Raw genomic sequence first — 5,945 nt, forward strand, 5'->3', positions numbered from 1 at the left:
TTGTTCAGCATCTTAGCTGTGGAGGGCAGTGTCACTGGCCCTCATATGTGGGATCCGAACCGGGGCCCTCTGGCGTCCTAAGCCAGTTCTTACCCATCGCGCCACTCGGCCGGCCCCTCATCATTTTTTATAGTTGAATTCTACCATTTATTCGTCCAGTCCCCTCTTGGGCATATAAATGGTTTCCAAATCCCTTTGCTGTTATAAGCAATGCTGTGGTAGATAATTTTACACACAAATTTATCTGTGAAATGACTTCCTACACACAGGATAACTGGGTCAAAGGATATGTGTGTTTCTGATTTGTGTCAATCTAGTTAAATTGCCCTCCAATCTGTGCCAATTTATAATTGCACCAGCAATATATGTAGTGCCCATTTTCCCACACCTTTATCAGCACAGTTATGAAACTGTGTTATTTGCTAATCTGAAAGTGAAAAAGTGCTCTTCATTAACATTTCTCTTCTGAGTGAGTTTGAATCTGTGTTCAAACATTTAAGAGCTATTTGTATTTCCTTTTCCCTGAATTGCCTGTTCATATCCACAGTCCATTTTTCTATTTTGTTGGTCTTTCTTAACTTGAAAGAACTCTTTCTATAAAGGGTGATTAATTCTTTGTCTGGGGTATAAGTTGCAAATATTTCCCCCAGTCTGTGAAATGTATCCAGCCTTTAGTTCATTTATATTCTTTGCTGAGTAGTACTTGATTGTGTGAATGTAGCTTTTACCAGGTGTGATGATGGTACCTCAGTTCTTGTCTTCTTGAGGGAAAGAATTTGGTCAAGAGACAGAGTTTGTCCAATTGTAGAATAGTAAGAAGTTTATTAGCAGAGCAGATACCCTCCAAAGATTATGGAGCGGGCTGACCCAAGAGAGGGAAAAGCAGCAGCCTCTTCTTACATTGTGTGTGAGTTTTTATTTCTATGGGTAAAATTATCTCCTCCTCTGCCTCTCCAGTATCTCTCATTCTCCCAGCTGGCGTGCCTTGTACTCCCTTCTTGCTTCTAAGGTTGTCTGAGCTCATTACAATGGCCCTGCAAAGGATGTACATTTTGATAAGCAAGATGTTTTCCCATCCCTCTCAAGCATTTTTCCTTCTTGCTTTGGGGGCATGTGTGACCCACTATCCTGCTGAGCTAGTTGTTTTGTGCCCACCTTTGTTTATGATATCCTGCAGGGCAGGATATCTGTGACCTAAGTAGGAGCAGCTGCAAGGGGCCTCCTAACCAAGGCTGGTTCCCTCTTTCTCCTGCTCATTTCTACCTTTTTACCTACCTATCATAACTACATTTTTCCCTCCATCGATTCTACGGTTGCTGAACATTTGGGTGGTTCCTAGTTTTGAGATGTTACAGAAATTGCTGCTATAGATATTCAAATACATGTGTCCTTAGCTTCCTCCCTTTGCCTGGCCCTGTTCCTCTCACCCTTGTACTGGTTTCCCTTGAGATCATATCTTTAATAAGTCACTTGAACATGAAATCTTGTCTGGGGAACCAGACCTAATACAGACATCGATGGCTTTGGTGATGCTGGGGGTTCCAGTGTAGACAGACTGGAGAAGCATCAAATCCTCCTCCTTTGGGTGACTAAATGGGACCACTACGGGTGCTGACAGCAGCAGAGACTACCCCCCTCCCCGACACACACACACACATACACACCCAGGACAGAATTCCTGATCCTTCTGCTGGATGCCCAAGTGACAAAGAACAAGACATCCTGTCATACCCAGGGTTCATTTTGCTCTTTTCTCTTGTTTGGGGAGAGTTTGGGGTAGAGCAGGGGTAGGAAGAGAGAGACCCAGGCTTCCATCTTGAACCAGAAGCACAACTGGAGATTCTCAAAGAGAATGTGGATCCTGAGAAAGGGGAAATTATGAAGAGGGAGAAGAGAGAGGCAGCTAAGAAAGCCTGAGATCACAGGGACAGGAAAACATCAAATGTGTGTCCAGGCAGGGTCTAACGAGGGCTTGGAGGTGGCTCAAGCCCCAAATGAGCTGGGGACCAGGGAAGCAGAGCAAAGCCCAGAGCCACCAGACTCTGAATGTAGACGGGGGGGGCTTCAGCGTGGACATCTCCTCTGGCAAGAATACAGCCAACTGGTGAACTAATCACTCTGCAGACCATGGCTTTGACGTCTCCTTCTCCAGGGGTCCTCCCTGACCCAATGCCCAGTTACTGTCCCCTGCACTATACTTCTCACTGCACATTTCACATAGCATTATCATTGTCTGTGTCCTTGTCTCTCTCCCCCAGACCGTGAGCTCCTGGGGTTTGGGACTGTCTTTTGTTCAATGTCTGGCACAGGGCCTGGCACACAGTCAGTGCTAAAAAAGTGAAGGGGACATGAAACCTAAGAGCTGTGTGGGGATTGGAGTCATCCTTGCCGGGTGGATGCTCCCAAACCCAGATGAGCTATGTCCAAGCACATCAGAGGAATTTTCTGCTGAAATCTCTGAGTAACTGTCTATCTACACTTGGAAGTTTCAGGGAAGGGGATGGGGCCATTGGACCAAAGTTGAGGAAGATAAATCCTAAAAGTGCCACTGATCACCTTGGTATTCATGCCTGATAACATGCCATGGGAAAGGTGATTTATCAAATGCCTTGTTGGTGTCACTCTCCAGGGGGGCATTGGGAAGTGTCCTGGAAAAAAGGCAAACCAATGAAGTGTTAACATAATAGGTGGCACCCATCAGTAAACAGGACTAATCCTGAAGAATGACCCAGAACAGGGTGTCCGAGGGAGGCGCTACCAACTCTGGCTCATGGAGATGTTCTGGGTGGCATCTGGAGGTGATAAGCCAATGTTGGGTGCATCAGAAAAAGTCACAGAGTGGAGATCCCCGAAGGCACAGTTAAGGCTCTGGTGCATTTAAAAGGGAAAATGATGTCCCTTGTCAAAGTGAAGGGGGTGCTTTAAAAACCTCAGGATCAGATGGAATTTGAGTAGATTGCCGTGGATGTCCAACATAAAAAGTGGGGGAGTTTTTAAAATCTTACCGAAGTATATTTTCAGAAAAATATGCATGTTCTTTTTTTTAAAAAAGATTTTATTGGGGAGTTGAGGGAGGGGAACAGTGTTGGGGAATCAAGGAAGGGGAACAGACAGGTAGACAAATTGCTGTTTTGTTCTTCAGTCTAGTTGTGGAGGATGTCGCTTCACTGGCCCTTGTTGGTATGATCATTGTGCTCTTCCTGGGTGAGGCAATCAGTCGCTGGTCATTGGTCGGCCTCTCACTACGGCTCACAGCAGCTCTCCTGCCAGCCGCTCACGCTGGCTGCCAGCCACTCATGTAGCTCACGGCAGCCCACTGCAGCCCAGCTCCAGCCTGAGCTGTTGTTCAGCATCTTAGCTATAGAGGGTGCAGCATGGGCCGGCCGAGTGGCGCGATGGTTAAGAACTCGCTTAGAGGGTGCAGCATCACTGGCCCTTAATGTGGGATCCGAACCACGACCCTGCTGCTCAGAGCTGGCGCTCCCCAGCGAGCTCTTAACCAACTGAGCCACTCAGCCGGCCCAAAATGTGCATGTTCTAAGTGCCCAGCTCAGTGACTTTTCAAAAGTGAACACACCCATAAAACCTGCACCCAGACTAAAAATCAGCGAACTCTCCACTCCCTGAAAGTCGTTTCGTGATCCCTCCCAGTCATGACCTTCTCCCATAAGTAACCACTATTTTGACTTCCATTACCATTGATTAGATTTGCCTGTCCTTGAACTTCACAAGAATGGAATCATGCAGTCTATGCTGTTAGTATCTGACTCCTTTCACTCAGCATTATGTTTAGGAGTACTGGCCATAATGTGTGTAGTTGTAGCTCCTTCTCACTGCTGTATAATATTCCATTGTGCAAACATAGCACAATTCATTTATCCATTCTATTGTTGATGTGCATTTGTTGTTTCCAGTTTGGGGTTATTATGAATAGCGTGACTGAACATTCCAGTACAATCTCATGGTAGACATAAATTCTTAACCCTTTTGAGTGAATACCTGGGCTGAGGGGCAGGATTTCAAGGTCATAGAGCAGGAGTATTTTAGCTTTAAACAGATAATGTTAAACAGTTTTCCAAAGTTGTCAGACATTCTGTATGATTCTATTTGTATAAAGTTCAAAACCAGGCAAATCAAATCTATGGTGTGAAAGTCAAGAGAATAGTTTCCTTTGGGGGATTGTGACTTGAAGGGGTCACAAGGGAGACTCTAGGGTGCTGATAATGGTCTATTTATTGATTTGGGTGCTGGTTACATGGGTGTGTTGACTTTGAAAAGTCATTGAGCTGTACACTTCTAATGTGTGCACTTCTCTGGATGTGTGTTACACTTGAACCAAAAGATTATTTTAAAAGTCTTGACAAGCCTCAGACTACTGGAGGTGGACCCAACAAACCCCTCTGAGAACCCTCTAATCCCAGGTGGACCTATGTCCCCCTTGGTGATACACAGAAACAGATAAAGACTCTCAAGTCAAATGTTCCCAGATCTCCTAGTAGCCACCTCTTCTGTGTGGTCCTCCCCTCCAGCTCTCTTCCCCAGACAGCCCCAAAACATTGGCTGCATTTGGTTTGCTCTCTCCCTGTCCCCTTTCTGGATTTAGCCTATACTTTCCACCTTCCCACTTGACAACATTGTAGAAAAATCAGGGCTTACTAAGTGCTCACCTCCTGTGTGCCAAGCATGGTGCTGGTCGTGTGGGAGGTAAGCAGCCCCAGAGCCTTGGGGAACAGGAAGGGGCACAAATCACTTGAGCATAAGGTAGTTTGTGGTAAATACATGTAATTTGCACCCCCTGGTCACCTTGGAAGACAGTCTCCCAGAATAAACCCCACTCACATTTGAATTCTCTGTGTTCCAGTCCAGCAGTTTGGGTTGCAAGAAACAGACTCACTCCAGTTATGTTCTAGGGTGGATGTTTATTGGGAAGACACACTGGACAGGCTCCCAGGAAGAGTCTCTGGCAATCAGGCACTAAAAGGAATGGGACCTGGGACCAGGAAGGGGCCCAGCCATGGCCACATGGAGCTCACCTGGTCTCCAATTTCTTCCCAACCTGTTAGCCCCTATTCTAAATCTCCATTATTCCCTGTGTTTCTTAATCCAAATCCCAGAGTGGCAAGCTGTTTGCTCCTCCCACTATCTGTAACCAGACTACCAGGGGAGTGACTAGCTTACCCAAGAACTGGCTCCCCTCATGCACTGACTCCCCAGAAAGCACTTTATTCCTTCTTTGCGACCCTCACTCATCTTAACAACTTCTGGTGCATGAGCCTCCAGGAGGAGGAACTGAACTCACTAAATCATGGAGAGAAATGCACCTGGAGCAGAAACAAGGATGCTGATGACATTGTGTCTGCTCTCCACACTTTCTGGGGGTGGGGAGTGAGAATGGGGGCACCTCTTGTTTCAGGGGCCAGATCTGGCACAAGATGCCTGCTCAGGCAACCCACTGCCTGGCATGCCTCTCCCTATAGGCCACCAAACCTCTTGATGCCCTCAGTCTTAATGTGTGACAGGGACTACCTCCTCCAGGAAGCCCATAACCAGGGCACGTCCTTCAGCAGATAGACCCTGAGATAGAACACGGCCTGCTGGTGGCATTCTTACCAATCTCAAAAGTCTCAGGGATGAGTCCATAGTTGGGAGTCTTTTGGAAGTAGAATTAAAAACTCCATTTCCCAGAATCTCTTGAAGCTTAGAGTGACCATGTAACTAAACTCTAGCCAATGGGCAGTGAGCGGATATGACATGGGAAACTTCTGGGTTGTGTCCACAATGGGAATGGGTTTGCCTTCAACTTTCACTCTTCTTTCTGGAGGGAATGTGAACACAGTGGGGTCATTGTGAACCTCATAATCAATGGCAACATTTTAGAGATGGAGAAAAGTAAGAAGGATCCAGAGCTCGAACACCTTAAACCATCATAGAACACCCAGATGAGT

This window comes from Hipposideros armiger, unplaced genomic scaffold, assembly GCF_001890085.2.
Source record: "Hipposideros armiger isolate ML-2016 unplaced genomic scaffold, ASM189008v1 scaffold_89, whole genome shotgun sequence".
In the NCBI taxonomy this organism is placed as follows: Eukaryota; Metazoa; Chordata; class Mammalia; order Chiroptera; family Hipposideridae; genus Hipposideros; species Hipposideros armiger.